The sequence below is a fragment of the Lithobates pipiens genome, unplaced genomic scaffold (assembly GCF_037356315.1).
Source record: "Lithobates pipiens isolate NorthernLeopardFrog02 unplaced genomic scaffold, aLitPip1_a1.2 Scaffold_1, whole genome shotgun sequence".
Classification (NCBI taxonomy): Eukaryota; Metazoa; Chordata; class Amphibia; order Anura; family Ranidae; genus Lithobates; species Lithobates pipiens.
Genome location: NW_027507685.1, coordinates 34,157,133 through 34,176,067, shown reverse-complemented (window position 1 = coordinate 34,176,067; position 18,935 = coordinate 34,157,133).

Here is an 18,935-nt window from a genome sequence, read left to right as displayed (position 1 = left end):
CATGTGATACATGGATCTTTCAGCCAGCTTGGCCATATCTACGAGACCGGATTCTCTTGGGTGCTTCAGCCCTTCCAGGCTCTTACTAAGAAACCAACCCGTACATGGTCTTCTTCTGAAGAGTCCTCCCCTGGAATGTTATGAAGTTAATGGGTCTCTCCCAAACCGAAGATGGCACCCAATCACCTGAGAATCCTCCTTTAGTTTCCCTGCCTCGGGCTAACCAGCCCCGAGACAACAAGATCGGGTGGATCCACACCCCAGGCCATAGCCTTCCTGGGGGCTGGTCAGGAGGACCAGGACCATGAAGTCAGTACATCCTTCTGGACCAGAAACCTATCATATAAATGTACTCACCGAGGCCAAGATGCCGAGAGCGGTCACTGTTGCGACTCGGCGCAGACCACCCCTGAATGGGGCACAGAGGGTGGTTGCACCAAGAGGCACAAGCTACCAGTAGGACAGTCACTTGTTAGTAGATCAGCAGGTAGCTTGAGCAGAGCTGAAGGTGATGTCCCGTGGGAAGGTCCAGAAGCAAAGGTAGCAAGTCCGTAAAGCAAAGACAGAATCCAGGAGACAGGCCAGGGGTCAAACACAGTCCAGATCAGAAGACAACAAGTACCAGGAACGCTGAGACAGAAGGATAATCCAAGACAAGCCGGGGGTCGAACACAGGAGATAGCAGCTAAGTCCAGATGCAGGCTGAGGGTCAAACACGTTTAGAAAGCGGGAGTCCAAGGTCAAGCCAGGGGTCGGGTCAGGAGAAGATCAGCGAGGTCGATGAGGCAATCCGGGTCAAAAACGGGTAATAGAGATCACAGGAACAGACGTGGGAAACACAGGAAGCTGAAGACAAACCAGCAGTGTGTTTGGATGACCTCACTTCCTTTATAGGTCAGCGAGGGGTCACACCCTGTGTGTGTGTGCTTGTGTGCTTTCGTTTATTCCTATTGCACACAGCTGTGCGCCAGAGCGCTTTACCTGTACGCATCTTATGACAGTGCCCCCCCCCCCCCCCCCCCCGAGGGGCGGCCTCCGGACGCCCAAGCTAGCCATCAATTCCGGATGTTGCTGATGGAATGTCTTTATTAATTTGGGAGCATGAAGGTTCTTGGATGGTTCCCAGGAGTTATCTTCTGAAGGATACCCCTCCCATTTTACCAGGTATTGTATTTGTCTACCGACTTTCCTGCATCCTAGTAAAGCTTCCACTTCAAATTCATCTTCTCCATCGATCTTGATGGGTGGAGGAGGAGGCACTTCTCTTCCAGGAAAAGGACTAGGAACCAATGGCTTCAAAAGGGAGGCATGAAAAACAGGGTGTATCCTGTATGATTCAGGGAGAGCTAGTTCAAAGGCTACAGGATTTATTACCCTTTTGATTTTGAATGGTCCTATGAATCTGGGACCCAGCTTGCGTGTGGGACAAGGAAGTTTAAGATTAGTGGCAGATAGCCAGACTTCCTCGTCAATTTTAAAGGTAGGGTTCTCCTTCCTTCCCCTATCATGGTATTTCTTGTAATCATCCTGGGCCTTCTGTATGGTCTCCTGGATCCTTTGGAAATTAGATTGGATGGCGGCTATCCGATCTTGGACCGCAGGAACAGTGGATTCTGGGATGGAGTTCGGGAGGAAAGAGGGGTGAAACCCACAGTTGATCCAAAAGGGAGTCTGATTGCTAGTTGTGTGAATTGAATTATTATAGGCGAATTCTGCATATGGCAATAGGGCCGACCAATCATTTTGAGACCCTGAACAAAAGCAGCGAAGATACTGCTCAAGGGTTTGATTTGTCCGTTCAGTTTGCCCGTTACTTTGGGGATGATATGCCGATGACAAACAGATCTTGATTTCCAGTATCTTGCAGAGTTCTCTCCAAAATCTAGAGGTGAACTGTGGACCTCTATCTGACGTGATACTGCTGGGAACCCCATGGAGCCTGACAACCTCCTTAATAAAGAGATTGGCAGTTTCCAGAGCAGAGGGGGTAAAGACCATAGGTAGGAAATGGGTCATCTTTGAAAGACGGTCAACTACTACCAGAATTGTGGTGAAACCTTCCGAGGGCGGTAGGTCCACAATAAAATCCATTGACACGTCTGCCCAAGGTCGGTCAGGAATGGGCAAAGGCCTTAACAGGCCCCAGGGCTTGATCTTGGGACCCTTACTACGCTGGCACGGTAAACAAAAGGCAATGTAAGTCTGGCAGTCCTGTCTCCAACCTGGCCACCAGAAAGAACGAGAGATCAGTTCCGCTGTTTTCTGTGTCCCAAAGTGGCCGGCCAATTTGTGATCATAAGTCCTTAGAACTTGAGTCCTAATCTCAAGGGGAACAAAGACCTTGTTTCGGGCCCAAAACAGATTGTCACGTTTTTCCAAGGTAGATAGGACTGGGTCATTGCAATGGACTGAAGCTGTTTTGATGGCCGTAAGTAAGTCAGGCTGTGGGAGTAGAAGGAAGTTGTGAGGCGACAAGATCGTACTAGGCTCCGTTACCTGGGAAGACTCAGGGAACATGCGCGAGAGTTGTTTCTTGGATCCGGGCCCGTACGAGATATGGAAATGGAATCTTGAAAAGAAAAGTGCCCAATGGGTTTGACGGGGTCTTAAGCGTTTGGCAGTCTGCAGATATTAAGGATTTTTGTGATCTGTGAATATTGTGATGGGATGAGTGGCTCCTTCCAAGAGGTATCTCCACTCTTCCAGAGCGAACTTGATGGCCAATAGTTCTCAGTCGCCTACATCATAATTCCTCTCCGGTGGGGTCAGCTTCCGAGATGCGAAAGCCACCGGGTGTAACAAAGCTTTGGGCCCTTGTCGTTGTGAGAGGATGGCTCCTGTGGCTGTCTCGGAGGCATCTACTTCCAGTACAAATGATAGTACTGGATCGGGATGCCGTAAAATAGGAGCCTAGGTGAACAAGGTCTTTAGTTTGGTAATGGCTTCTTGGGCTTCTTGAGACCACTGAAATCGGGTGTGTTGGCGGGTCAGCTGAGTAATGGGGGCGGCTATTGAAGAGAACCCGGCGATGAATCTGCGATAAAAGTTAGCGAAGCCTATAAACCTTTGCACAGCTTTCTTATCCCTTGGAGCAGGCCATTCCAAGATTGCCTTGATCTTTTGGGGGTCCAGGGAGATGCCCTCGGTAGAAATGACGAATCCTAAGAATTGAACTTTAGTTATCTCAAATTCACATTTCTCCGCCTTAAGGTACAGCCGATGTTGTCGGAGGATGGTGAGGACTTTCCGCACGTGGACCCTGTGGAGTTCAAGAGAAGCAGAGAAAATAAGGATATCATCTAAATATACCACTACAAAATCATCAAGATAGTCTCTGAAGATATAATTTACTAGATGCTGAAATGTGGCCGGGGCATTGCACAGGCCAAAGGGCATAACAAGATATTCATAATGGCCAAATCTCGATCTGAAGGCTGTCTTCCATTCATCCCCAGCATGGATTCTAATGAGATTGTAGGCCCCCCGCAAGTCCAGTTTGGAAAATACTTTGGCAGATCCTAAGCGCTGGAATAACTCAGGGATGAGTGGAAGTGGATAGCGATTTTTGATTGTGACTTTATTAAGTTCCCTGTAGTCAACACATGGCCTAAGGGATCCGTCCTTTTTTCCCATGAAGAAAATACCTGCCCCTGCTGGCAAAGAAGATGGGCGAATGAACCCCTTTTCAAGATTTTCATCAATGTAGGCTTTGAGAGCCCTTAGTTCAGTCTCGGATAAGGGGAATATTCGTCCAAAAGGGATCTCAGAGCCGGGTAACAGTTCAATGGGGCAGTCATATGGTCTGTGTGGTGGTAGACGGTCAGCCTTCTTTTTATCAAAGACATCCTTAAACTCGGAGTAGACCTGAGGAATGTGCTGAAGGTGATTAGTGGTGGGGGCCACGGTCATACAAGGAGCTGGAATGGAATCAAAACAATGCTGCATACAGTAGGCGGATGTAAAGGACACTTCCTTCTTGTTCCAACTGATCTGGGGATCATGAGCCTGCAACCAAGGAAGTCCCAGGATGATAGGGAACATGGGAGATGATATTAGATCAAAGCGTAGGAGTTCTCTATGGCCTGAGTCTGTAATAGTAAGCAAAGGTAGTGTCTCCTGTGTTATTGGACCTGAGAGTGGCAGAGATCCATCAGCTAAATGGACTAGAAGGTGTGTTGCTTTATTCTGGCTTGGAATGCGTAGTTGCTGTGCAAGGGAGATGTCCAAAAAGCAACTACATGCCCATGAGTCAATCACGGCTGGGAGTGGGATCTTCTCTTCTGCCAGCTGTAGGGAAACAGAGAGAGTCACATAAGTTTGAGCAGGACCAACACTCTGGTAGTTCATTATACACCGTGGGGGCAACTTACGGGGTCTCACAGGACAGCTGTGAATGAAATGTCCAAGCCCCCCACAGTATAAGCACAGATTGGCTTGGCGTATTCGTTGTCGCTCTTCTGGGGTGAGATGAGGACGGACCAAACCTAGCTGCATGGCCTCCCCTTCCGAAGCTGAGGGACCTGAAGGAACCGGGATGGGCGGATACGGGACAGTGGCCTTAGGAAGCATCCAACTAGGCCGAGGGGCCTGGAGACGTTCGGAGCGCCGCTTGCGCATCCGTCTGTCCAGTTTTGTGGCCAACTGGATTAATTCCTCCAGGGAGGCAGGAGTCTCTACTCGGGCCAACTCGTCCTTTAGGTTCTCGGAGAGCCCTAACCGGTATTGATAACGCAGGGCCGCCTCGTTCCAGCCGACCACTTGCGAAACTCAACGGTGTAATCCTCCACCGGTCTTCTCCCCTGTGAGAGAGCATGCAGGGTAGCCTCAGCCATGGCAGTAAGCTGAGGGTCATCATATAATTGTCCCATGGGCTCAAAGAAGGTGTCCATGGAGTTTAACAAGGGGCTTCTCTGTTCCATAAGGCTATGGGCCCAGGCCTGGGGTTCCTCAGCCAAAAGAGAGATAATAAACCCGACCTTGATGATCTCCGAAGAAAAGGTCCTGGGTTACAAAGCCAAGTACAAGGAACATGCATTTTTAATAGCTCTGAATTTCTTTCGGTTGCCTGAAAATCGCTCAGGCGTGGGTACTCGTGGTTCGGGTACTGTCATCATCATACCGGGTGGAGGCTGGACATGAGGTGTGGAGGCACCGCTGACTGAGGCCTGCGTAGGATTTGTGGGTGCCGGAGCTGTGGCTAGTCGCTGAAGCCTGCTGTCGATCTGTGCATAGCCATCCTGTAGTTTCTGTACTGCTTCTGTGAGTGCAGAGACTTGCTGGCACAGGACTTCTAATGGAGAACCTGCTCTGTTGGCCTCTGTCATGGCTGGTTTGTACTATCATATAAATGTACTTACCGAGGTCAAGATGCCGAGAGCGGTCACTGTTGCGACTCGGCGCAGACCACCCCTGAAGGTGGCACAGAGGGTGGTTGCACCAAGAGGCACAAGCTACCAGTAGGACAGTCACTTGCTAGTAGATCAGCAGGTAGCTTGAGCAGAGCTGAAGGTGATGTCCCGTGGGAAGGTCCAGAAGCAAAGGTAGCAAGTCCGTAAAGCAAAGACAGAATCCAGGAGACAGGCCAGGGGTCAAACACAGTCCAGATCAGAAGACAACAAGTACCAGGAACGCTGAGACAGAAGGATAATCCAAGACAAGCCGGGGGTCGAACACAGGAGATAGCAGCTAAGTCCAGATGCAGGCTGAGGGTCAAACACGTTTAGAAAGCGGGAGTCCAAGGTCAAGCCAGAGGTCGGTTCAGGAGAAGATCAGTGAGGTCGATGAGGCAATCCGGGTCAAAAACGGGTAATAGAGATCACAGGAACAGACGTGGGAAACACAGGAAGCTGAAGATAAACCAGCAGTGTGTTTGGATGACCTCACTTCCTTTATAGGTCAGCGAGGGGTCACACCCTGTGTGTGTGTGTGCTTGTGTGCTTTCGTTTATTCCTATTGCACACAGCTGTGCGCCAGAGCGCTTTACCTGTGAGCATCTTATGACAAAACCCCAAACCACGTGACGTCCATATCTTAACCACTACAATACAGGGCACTTTCACCCCCTTCCTTCCCAGCCCAATTTTCAGCTTTCAGCGCTCTAGCGCTTTCAGTGACAATTGCACGGTCATGCTACACTGTACCCAAATGAAATTGTTATCATTTTGTTCGCACAAATAGAGCTTTATTTTGGTGTTATTTATTCACGACTCCGTTTTTTTTTTTTTTTTGCGATATAAGCGCAAAAATAGCGGAAATTTGGAAAAAAAACTATAAAAAATATTTTCTTTTTTCTATTTGAAAAGAAATCCAATAAAATCAAATTTTGTCATAAATTTAAGCCAAAATGTATTCTGCTACATGTTTTTGGTAAAAAAAATTCCGTTAAGTGTATAATAATTGGTTTGTGTGATCACGGACATATGTACGCAAATGATCATGTACATATGTGTGCAGGTGATCACGTACATATGTGTAGTGATGGACGAACGTTTCGCCCGGCGGTCGTTTCGCGGCGAATTTCCGACATTCGCGGTCCGCACGTTCGAACGCCTTTTTCCGTCGTTCGCCGCGGCGGACTTACGTGTTTAATGTATACAAGAACTTTAACCTTTGGTGACACGTTTATCATGTGATACAGGACAGCCAATTGAGACATGACAGCACATGGACACTTGGACATTCCCCCTAACCTATAAATACACCCGATCCGGTGGCCATTTTACATTCTTTCTTCTGTTACGATAGGGACAGGTTCCTGTGTGGAGTAGGGAGAGATAAACCACTAGCTATTTGGTACACAAAAGTTCTTTTCAGGACTGGTATAGGTGTTAGGTGTTGATAGGTTTGCTGTGCTGCTGATTCTTGCAGCAGCCTGAGTGTCTTTTGTTAGTTTAGAGAAAGGGAAAGGACGGTGTATGCTACAGGGACAGCCAGATTAGTCTTTCATCATCATCATCATCATCATCATCATTAGCTGTTACTATCAAGGTCCACAAAAGAGCTGTTCCAGTAACCACTAATCGTTCTCTTTTTTTGCCAATTTGTATAGGGACAGGAAGGAAGCAGTGTTGTCAGGCAGTGAGGGTAATTTTAAAGACTTGCTGTTATTATTAGTTCCACAAAGGTTCTTTTCAGGACTGGTATCAGTGGTACAGTAATAGGCTTGTACATGTATAATATTCTTTCTTCCAAATATAGAAAGGATATTATACTTGACTGCTGCCCTTCTGCTGCAGTCTGCTAAACATTCACAACTCACTTGTTCCACAAAAGTTCTTATAAGGACTGGTAACTTGGTATAGGGTGCTACGGTACATAGGCTTGAGTGCGGTACAGTCTGCTGTTCTGTAAGGACCGCTATCGGTCCACAATAGATAGGGTTGACGTGCACCACTGCTGACCGCTGCCCTATACTGCAGCAGTCCTTCAGCGGTATAGGGACTGACGTACAGTCTGCTAATCACTAACACACAACCTGCTTGTTCCACAAAAGTTCTTATAAGGACTGGTAACTTGGTATAGGGTGCTACGGTACATAGGCTTGAGTGCGGTACAGTCTGCTGTTCTGTAAGGACCGCTATCGGTCCACAATAGATAGGGTTGACGTGCACCACTGCTGACCGCTGCCCTATACTGCAGCAGTCCTTCAGCGGTATAGGGACTGACGTACAGTCTGCTAAACACTAATACACAACCTGCTTGGTCCACAAAAGTTCTTATAAGGACTGGTAACTTGGTATAGGGTGCTACGGTACATAGGCTTGAGTGCGGTACAGTCTGCTGTTCTGTAAGGACCGCTATCGGTCCACAATAGATAGGGTTGACGTGCACCACTGCTGACCGCTGCCCTATACTGCAGCAGTCCTTCAGCGGTATAGGGACTGACGTACAGTCTGCTAAACACTAATACACAACCTGCTTGGTCCACAAAAGTTCTTATAAGGACTGGTAACTTGGTATAGGGTGCTACGGTACATAGGCTTGAGTGCGGTACAGTCTGCTGTTCTGTAAGGACCGCTATAGGTCCACAATAGATAGGGTTGACGTGCACCACTGCTGACCGCTGCCCTATACTGCAGCAGTCCTTCAGCGGTATAGGGACTGACGTACAGTCTGCTCACTTCCTTGACCCAAAAAAGCACACCGTACTATATGCCCCTACCCTCCTCTTTGAAGAGGTTGAGCGGTGTCATATTTCTACTGGGGCTGCTTATGATATCCCTGTGCTGTGCTGACTTCCTCCTGGGGGTTCTTATTATGAAGGGATCACACTATCCCTGTGCTGTGCTGACTTCCTCCTGGGGGTTCTTATTATGAGGGGATCACACCATCCCTGTGCTGTGCTGACTTCCTCCTGGGGCTGCTTACGGTGCTGCTGTCAGTGCTGTATGTCACGGTGCTGCTGTCAGCGCTGTATGTCACGGTGCTGCTGTCAGCGCTGTATGTCACGGTGCTGCTGTCAGCGCTGTATGTCACGGTGCTGCTGTCAGCGCTGTATGTCACGGTGCTGCTGTCAGCGCTGTATGTCACGGTGCTGCTGTCAGCGCTGTATGTCACGGTGCTGCTGTCAGTGCTCTGTATTACGGTGCTGCTGTCAGATGCCTCTATCACGGTGCATGTGTCATTCCGGTATGTCACGCTGCTGGTGATCATCTCCTGCACCCTCTTCTTTGCCTACCCTGGTCCCTGACCTTCCCTCTCCTCCATTGCCTTCATTAGCTCCATAGTCCTGAATTGTTAGAACAATTTCCCAAATAAAATAAAAATGCTTGTAGTTATCGATCCCAAATTCACCTCATACATGTATTATGTCATTGTCCAGATGGTGGGACTACGTTTTACCCCCTAATAATTACCACGTGGCCGCAAATTCGACATGAAGGTTTGCAAAGTTCGCCTCCCATTGAAGTCAATGGGGCCCGCGGCGAACGTTCGGTTTCGCAAACGTTTGGGTCCGTTCGCATTTCGCTTTCGCGAAACGTCCCGTCGGAAGTTCGTCCATCACTACATATGTGTGCAGATAATCATTGGGACATGTGATTTTAGTGGGACATATGTGGGGGACATGTTTTTATTATTAGGGACATGTGTTTTTATTATTTGGGGACATGTATGTTTTGGGGACATGTGTGTTTTGGGGACATATGTGGGGACTGTGTTTGTACTGTGTGGTGTGTTGTGTGTTTACACTACACTGATGATCAGTGAGTAAAAAGCTGTAAAAAGCAGCCCATACTCACTGATCATCAGCCGGCTGCAGCGTTCTGCTCTCCTCTCCTCAGCGGTGACTTCCGTGTGAGGAGAGGAGAGCCGATTGCCTAGCAACCGGCTGTTTGTTTACATCACATGACGGCCGTGATTGGACACGGCCGTCATGTGATCAGGAGGGCCAATCACAGAGCCCTCCTGCCGATCTGAGATGTGCCGTGTCCGGGTGACACGAGCACATCGGGATCGCGCCGCTGCATGAGCGCGCGCGCGATCCCGCTACTCCTGAAGGACGTTCCTGAACGGCCTATCAGGAGTAGACGGCTCCCACCCGGCCGTATATATGCATTGGCCGGGTGGGAAGTGGTTAAATACCCTCTCCCAGAAAGCACAGCAAGAGCACCACTCCCACTGGTCGATCTCCGAGAGAGAGTAATTTAAACACCCAACAAGACCATAGTCCCATGCCTGCCAGAAGAGACAGTGCCCCCTGTGGTCAGGCTGAACATCTCCTAGTCCAGTGAGACTGATGCTGAAGTCCAATTTTAGACAACTGTACCCAAACCAAACTGCAGTTCAGGTGTAACCTTAACTTTGAAAAGCGCATAGCGTGTGCTCTTCAGGAGCTGGCGCTACACTTACAATACCGTCTACATCCACTAAGGGCATCTCCCTCCTCTACACCCTCTTCCAGCATAAACTCACTTTTACTAAAACCGCCCACTATCAAAAGTGGGAGAATGCTTTAGGGAAAACTTTTACACAACAACAATGGCAGATGGCCCTCAATACCATTTACAAAGCATCCAAATGTGTGAATCATTGGGAACTCTCAAAAAATAACCTTAAGATGGTACCTCACACCATATCGGATGTCAAAGCTCTCCCAGACTAATTCCCAACTGTGCTGGAGGGGCTGTGGGGAAGAAGGTAACATTATGCATATCTTTTGGTCCTGTAAGCATCTGACCAGTTTCTGGCATAGTATTTTCTGCCTAATCTCCTCCACCACCTATATTCTTACCTCCCCAAGTCCTGGAGTGGCTCTCTTGAACCTAGGTATTGAGTCTTTCCCTCCGTACTTCCGCACAGTGGTCACACACATATTCCTGGCAGCTAGTTCACTTATAACTAAAAGCTGGAAATCCGATGTGGTGCCAAATGTTTATGAAACCCTAGGAATCATACAAACCCACTACATCTATGAGTCCTTACTAACTAACAAACTTGGCTCTAGGAGGAAGTGTGATCGTGTGTGGCAGATTTGGAGGGAGAGGTTCCACTGATCTGGCCTGGCCTCCTTTATTGGTAACTGCTCTATCATTAATTATCACTTGTTAACCACGTGACAACGTTTTCATAATTGCTAAAACATGAGCTGTGGCGATAGGAACGGTTCCATTGCCGGCAATGGGGTGAGACTTGCTATGCGATTTGGAACTTTCAAATTGCATGACAAGCCTCACTGGTCTGAACGGGGGCTAAAGATGACAATAAAAGTTTAGCCATAAATCACATTTTTATTGTAAAAATCAATACAAAAATATATACACATTTAAAAACCGTAATAATGGACACTAAGCATTAATACGCTTGTTTGTGGTTCATTGATAGTTTCCACATTTCACTCATTGTTTTAGGAAATTACAAAGGAAACTGCAAGGGCCTCCCATTAGGCACCCCAATCCAGCCCAGGAAAAGCGGGAAAAAAGTGGACTGCAGGAGGAGGTAAAGAAGTATTGTAACTGTAATAATATCCCAAAAAAATATTTGATTATGATTATATATTTCCACACATTACCATGAACTGTGTTCCCATCCATTTATAAGTTCTACTTACTATGATCAATGATCAAAGATCACCACATGGGATGCCTGAGTGCCAACCAACTAAATATACAAAGGAGGTGTTCATAAAAGAAACAATAGAAGGGGTGAATTGTATGTTAAATCTATGGAGTAGTATACATCAACTTACTCTATCACTCCCACCAACTTGTCTCTTAAGACCCAAAATTCAAAGAATCCCATGGGTTCTAATCTGAAAGAGCACAATTACATAAAGAGTTATGCTATATCTAGATGATTCCAAATTACAACCTGAAACCCACAGGGATACTGCTACTCGACACACCAAAACAAAAGAAAAACAACTCAACTGTTATAAAAAGGGAAGCCCCTGGGGGCGGTGTTTGGTCGCGTAACAGTATGGCTGTATGAACCAGGAGCTCCGGTAGGGATCAGCAACAATACAGAGGTGCCTCTCACCAGGAACACCCAGACCAGACCACAGCAATCCAGGCAATCACTGGGATGTCTGTGAGCTCAACCTCCCGCCAATCAACTGGACACACAAATTTACGGTGGCTCACAGACTACTTCCACAGGCGCAGCAACATGGCAGCTTCAGCAGAGAGAGAAGGGAGTAAGATGGAGACTGCCCCTCTCTACAGCAACAGCCTCGTAGAGGCCCCAGCACAAACTCTGCTCACAGAGGACAAAAGCTTACAGAAAACACCAGCAAACTCCCCTGTTGCCTCCCCATTATCCAAGGGCCCAGTGAGTAAAAAACAACTAGCAGATGATGAGGAAATGCAAGATCACCTATCAGTGGGGATTTCCTACCAAATTAACCATAATGCACCAAGGCCACACATATGTCCTAAAATCTCCAGAAGATGCCAAAAAGCTATGGTCAATCTCACCCAGTGACAACAGTAAACTTCTGTGCATTAAACTGCCCCAGCACATCTCAAGAGGCTGGTCTGTGGTGGGAGCCACCTGAAAATTTTAACTTTGGTGACTCCATACTAGCCATGCCAGTGCCTCTCTACATCAGCTGTCTCCTGTGGACATGCATATTTTCTACTTTGGAACCCCCTAATGCTGGGCTTCCTAACATATCTGTACCCCCACACTTGCAGGTGTTACAAGTATGTTACTGTCAGAAACCATGAATCAGACTGAGACAGGAGTGCAGTTAAATCACACCTGTTTAATAATAATAATAAAAAAAGGTAAACAGAATAAACGTAGTCAAAACATAGCCAGAGTTCAGGAACTGGAGCAGATATTCAAACAAGCCAAAACGTCGGGGAGCCAGAGATGACTGTAGTAGAACAGCAAGCAGGATCTGGCCAGAAGGAATGTCAGCCAAGCAAGTCTTTAACAGGAACACAGGAGACCGCCTCTAGAGATGCCACCAAGGTGAAGGCAGAGATCATCTGGACTGGACGGCTTAAGTAGGCAGGACTGAGGAGCAGGATATCATCAACAGGTGAGCCACTGCGGAGAGATAGGAGCTGGCAATTAGCCAACAGCTGAGTGGCCAGCTTTGAGAAGGAAGGGTTGTATCAGGAACTATGAAATAAGGCCAAGACAGAAGTACAGTTTTATCACACTTGTTTAATAATAAAAGTAAAAAGGAACAAACATAGTCAAAACATAGGCAAAGTTCAGTAACTGGAAGGATAGTCAGCCAAGCTACAAATTAGGGATAAATGCAATGGAACAGCAAGCAGGATCTGGAGCCAGAAGGGATGTCAGCAAGTCTTGAACAGGATTACAGTCGATAGTTTCTGTGATGTTGGCCAAGGCGAAGACAGAGAACCTCTGGACTGGACGGCTTAAATAGGCAGGACTGACAAGCAGGATATCATCAACAGCTAAATAACTGAGAGATAGGAGCTATCAATTATCCGACAGCTGAGTGGTTAGCTCAGAGAAGGAAGGGCTGAACCCAGCCCTGACAGGTTGAGCCCAGCCTTGACAGTTACACAATTTATTTATATTTTTGATATTTGATTTAAGGGCCTGCTTAACTGAAATATAGCCAACTGCTGTGCTATGTTTTATTATTGTTTCTACCTTTCTATTTTTGGGTACCCATTCATACAGCAAGAAAGATTGAATGGTATCAACACATTGGTTATGTTAACCGTGCAGCATTGCTCCAAGCATCTTCTTCACTGTTCACATGTCACTTAAGATAACCGCCCTTAATGTTAATGGCCTCATTTAAGAGGTCAATGATGTGAAAAGAAGCCCTGTCCCAGATATGTGACTTATTTTATGCTCAGGAAAAACACCTGTGGTCACACTTACCACCTAAAGTCTATCTTCCTAAATTCCCCCACTGCTTTTTTGCTAACGCAGACAAAAAGAAATGAGGAGCATTGATTGCAATTAGGGACACTGTAGTTTTCACTAGAAATAAGAAATAAAATCTAGAAATAAATCTGAATGTCCAATTTATTATTCTAGGTGCACTCCTTAATCGCTGTCCCTACACCATTGTCACATTATATGCCCCCCAATATTAAACAAAAATGCTTCCTTAATAAGCTAAAGAAAATACTGTTGCTGCGTATAGGTCGCCTCATTCTATGTAGCAACTTCAATAAGGTTCCCGACTCTGCGCTTGACTCCACTAATTGTAATAGGCATCCCCCATGCACCCTGCCCAATCTAATGAAATATAATTATTACTTTTATGATGCTTGGAAAAGTGCTCACAAGTCTGAAAGAGACTATACCTTCTATTCAGTAGCCTTACGGGTTTACTCTCGTATTGATCTGTTCCTTATACCTTACTCCAAACCACACAGATCGGTTTAATCACCTCAAATCTCAAACCCACCAGTCCCGAATGGGATTTGGAGACTAAACACATTCATTCTGCACAATCATCGATACCAGGAGCAGATCAATGAAGAATTAAACAATTTTGGCTCAGTGGACAGCGTTCGATCTTTATGGTCTGCTCACAAAGCTTACATGAGAGGGGTCTTTCTTAAATTAGGAGGCTGGGGGAAACATATGGGGACAGAGCTAGTTACTGACTTAACGGAGGCTATACATGAATCTCTTAATAACTCAAAATTTTCTCCAGATCAGGCTAAACAGCTCAGGGACCTATGTCATCAACTTTCCAAACTTTCCATCTCCCAACGTGATCCCCTCCTTTAAATTAAATTACTACATTGGGGGCAATAAAATAGGCGCAAATCTTACAAGGGAAAATTAAAAAGAAAGCTGTGGAAAATCGTATTGCATATCTCTTTTACTTGAATAATGACACAAACCCTGCCCACGTTGCCAACAACTTTGCATAATTCTACTCCACCCTTTATAACATAGGCTCTGTAAAGCCATTAAATGTCCCCACAGATGTGCAAATCCAAAAATATATTGTGTCTTTAAACCTCCCCAAGATAACTCAAGACCAACTTGATAGCCTTTCCACCCCATTCTCTGCCTCAGAAATCTGGAAGGCTATCCACAAACTACCAATATGCAAATCCTTGGGTCCAGACGGTTTTGGGAACGAGTATTACAAAACCTTTGTTGACCTCCTGACCCCACACTTACAGCAGCTATATGCTCAAGTGACTACTAAGGCTTCTTTCTCCAAAGAATATCTTGAAGTCCTAATAGTAACCATACCCAACCCAGACAAATCAGCCACCTCTCCCACTAATTAAAGGCCAATCTCCCTACTAAATTCTGATATTAAAATGTATGAATTTTCTCCAGACTGGAAAATATACTCGCGCATCTGATCCATCCAGATCAGGTAGGCTTTTTTAAAGGTCACACGAACAGCACAAGACATATTCTAATCCTCTTACAATGGGCTTAGCAGACTAAGACACCTTCTCTGCTCCTTTCATTGGACGCAAAAAAGGAATTTGACTGCGTCTATTGATGCTAATTATACGCAGTGTTGAACACCTTTGGCCTGACTGGATACATACATGGTACCATCAGAGCACTGTATTCAAACCAATTGGCTAGAGTTTTCACTTCAGGTGTCCTCTCCAATCCTTTCACTGAAACTAATGGTACAAGGCAGGAATGCCCCCTCTTTCCAATAATTTTTGCGCTTATCATGGAACCCCTTGTCCAGGCTATCCGTTCGCAACAATACATATCAGGATTCAAGATTGGGGATATGGAATGCATAATAGACTTATACGCAGATGATGTAGTCCTTTATCTCTCTGACCCATTAACCTCATTACAGTCCCTCACCTCAGTATTAAAAGACTTTAGTCAGATCTCCTTATATAAAGTGAACATCTCAAAGGCCCATGTGTTACCTATCATTCTAAAAGAGACCCTTAACCACTTCAGCCCCGGACCAATTAACAGCCTAAGGACCAGAGGTCTTTTTACAATTTCGCACTGCACTGCTTTAACTAGTAATTGCGCGGTCATGCAATGTTGTACCCAAACGAAATTTGCGTCCTTTTCTTCCCACAAATAGAGCTTTCTTTTGATGGTATTTTATTGCCTCTGCGATTTTTATTTTTTGTGATATAAATGGAAAAAGACCAAAAATTTTGAGAAAAAAATTTATTTTCTACTTTTTGTTATAAGAAAGTCATACATTTAGGGCAAAATTTATTCAGCCACATGTCTTTAGTAAAAAAAAGTGTCAATAAGCGTATATATTTATTGGTTTGCGCAAAAGTTATAGCGTCTACAAACTAGAGTACATTTTCTGGAATTTACACAGCTTTTAATTTACGACTGCCTATCTCATTTCTTGAGGTGCTAAAATGGCAGGGCAGTACAAACCCCCCCAAATGACCCCATTTTGGAAAGTAGACACCCCAAGGAAGTTGTGGAGAGGCATGTTGAGCCCATTGAATATTTTTGTAAATATAATATATATATATAATATATAATATAAGTGATTGGATAATGACACAAAAAAAAAAGTTTACAAAAAGTTGTCACTAAATGATATATTGCTCACACATGCCATAGTTATATGTGGAATTGCACCCCAAAATATATTCTGCTGCTTCTCCTGAGTACGAGGATACCACATATGTGGAACTTTTTGGGAGTCTAGCTGCGTACGGCACCCCGAAAACCAATCACTGCCTTCAGGGTTTCTAAGGGTGCAAATTTTTGATTTCACTCCTCACTACCTATCACAGTTTCGAAGGCCATAAAATGCCAAAATAGCACAACCCTCCCCAAATGACCCCATTTTGGAAAGTAGACACCCCAAGCTATTTACTGAGAGGCATGTTGAGTCCATGAAATATTTTATATTTTGCCACAAGTTGCAGGAATTTTACTTTTTTTTTTTTGCACAAAGTTGTCACTAAATTATATATTGCTCACACATGCTATGGGCATAAGTCAAATTACACCCCAAAATAAATTCTGCTGCTTCTCCCGAGTACGGGAATACCACATGTGGGGGACTTTTTGGGAGCCTAGCAACGTAGGGACCCCGAAAACCAAGCACTGCCTTCCGGATTTAAATATAAAATGCTACCAAAGAAACCTGTTAGCGATCGCAGGGATCAGGCCTGACTCTGCGATCGCTGCAGTTATGTGTTTAGTGTTTTGTAAGTGACAGTGATCGATCGATACTGCACTTGGGTGGGCTGGGCAGAGGGGCAAAACGCAGGTGCCAGCAGGTATCTGGGCTGATCCCGCCAACAATGCGTTTTTTTGGAACCCTAAACTGCTGGGGATGCTAGTATAGATCTGATCAGATCAGATATTGATCTGTTCAGATTCTATACCACTACGGGAGGTTTATGCTTTGCGTGTGGGTGTTAGCGGTACTGGCACTAACCTAGCGATGCCTGGGGCGACGCAGACCCTGACCCTAAAACCTAATCGATATCACCGCCGGGTGATCAGGGGGTTAAACCTTTATTGGGTAATAAATGGTGGATGCCCTGATGCTATAAAAAGAAAACTAACCAGAGTCACCCGTAACACTTATACGGTGATCACTGGTGAAAGGGTTAACTAGGGGCAATCAGGGGGTTCAAATTTTTATTAGGTAGTATATGGGGGTCCCTGGCGCTATATAAAAACCTGACGGGGAACCTAAATAACTAACTGGCTAACCAGCGTCACCAGTGACACTTATACTGTGATCGCTGGTGAAAGGGTTAACTAGGGGCAATCAGGGGGTTAAAACCATTATTGGGTAGTATATCGGGGTACCTAGCGCTATAAAAACCTGGCGGTGAACCTAAAAAAATAACTAGCTACCTAGCGACACTAGTGACACTAATGCAGCGATCAGAAAAATTATCGCTTAGTGACACTGGCAAAAGGGGATGAAAGGGTTAACTAGGGGCAATCAGGGGGTTAAAACCATTATTGGGTAGTATATCGGGGTACCTAGCGCTATAAAAACCTGGCGGTGAACCTAAAAAAATAACTAGCTACCTAGCGGCACTAGTGACACTAATGCAGCGATCAGAAAAACGATTGCTTAGTGACACTGGCAAAAGGGGGTGAAAGGGTTAACTAGGGGCAATCAGGGGGTTAAAACCATTATTGGGTAGTGTATCGGGGTACCTAGCGCTATAAAAACCTGGCGGTGAACCTAAAAAAAACTAGCTACCTAGCAACACTAGCGACACTAATGCAGCGATCAGAAAAATGATTGCTTAGTGACACTGGCAAAAGGGGGTGAAAGAGTTAACTAGGGGCAATCAGGGGGTTAAAACCATTATTGGGTAGTATATCGGGGTACCTAGCGCTATAAAAACCTGGCGGTGAACCTAAAAAAATAACTAGCTACCTAGCGACACTAGCGACACTAATGCAGCGATCAGAAAAATGATTGCTTAGTGACACTGGCAAAAGGGGGTGAAAGGGTTAACTAGGGGCAATCAGGGGGTTAAAACCATTATTGGGTAGTATATCGGGGTACCTAGCACATTAAAAACCTGGCGTGAACCTAAAAAAAAACTAGCTACCTAGCGACACTAGCGACACTAATGCAGCGATCAGAAAAATGATCGCTTAGTGACACTGGCAAAAGGGGGTGAAAGGGTTAACTAGGGGCAATCAGGGGGTTAAAACCATTATTGGGTAGTATATCGGGGTACCTAGCGCTATAAAAACCTGGCGGTGAACCTAAAAAAATAACTAGCTACCTAGCAACACTAGCGACACTAATGCAGCGATCAGAAAAAATGATCGCTTAGTGACACTGGCAAAAGGGGGTGAAAGGGTTAACTAGGGGCAATCAGGGGTTAAAACCATTATTGGGTAGTATATCGGGGTACCTAGCGCTATAAAAACCTGGCGGTGAACCTAAAAAAATAACTAGCTACCTAGCGTCACTAGAGACACTAATGCAGCGATAAGAAAAATGATCGCTTAGTGACACTGGCAAAAGGGGCTGAAAGGGTTAACTCTGGGGCAATCAGGGGGTTAAACCTTTATTGGGGGGTGGTAGGGGGCTACCCTGGACCTAACACTAACTGCCCTGACAGTTTTTACTTTTACAACTGACACTGAATGCAGTGATCAGTAAATAAATGATCACTGCAATCAGTGACACTGTGACTGGGGGGGGGGGGTTGTGTGCCTGTGTGTGCCTACATGTCAGTGTAGTGTTGGTGCACACTTACTTTCTGTCTTCTCCTCGTAGTCCGGTCAAAAAGACCGCCCCGAGGAAAATGACATCACTTCCTCCCTGCCTGTGTATACAATACCAATTTTTGGTGTGCATCTTCAAAATTTGGCTTTACCCCTTTTATGTAAATAGTTAAAAATCTGATTTTATTATTTTAAATTTTTGTGATAATTGTATTTTTGATATATTTATGTTTCTATGTTTACCAAAAAAAAAAAAAAATAAATAATACTAATTTTTAAAAACAAAAAAAATATATAAAAAATTTTTTTTTTTAAAAACCAATTTCCCAAAAAAAAAAAAAAAAAAAAAAAAA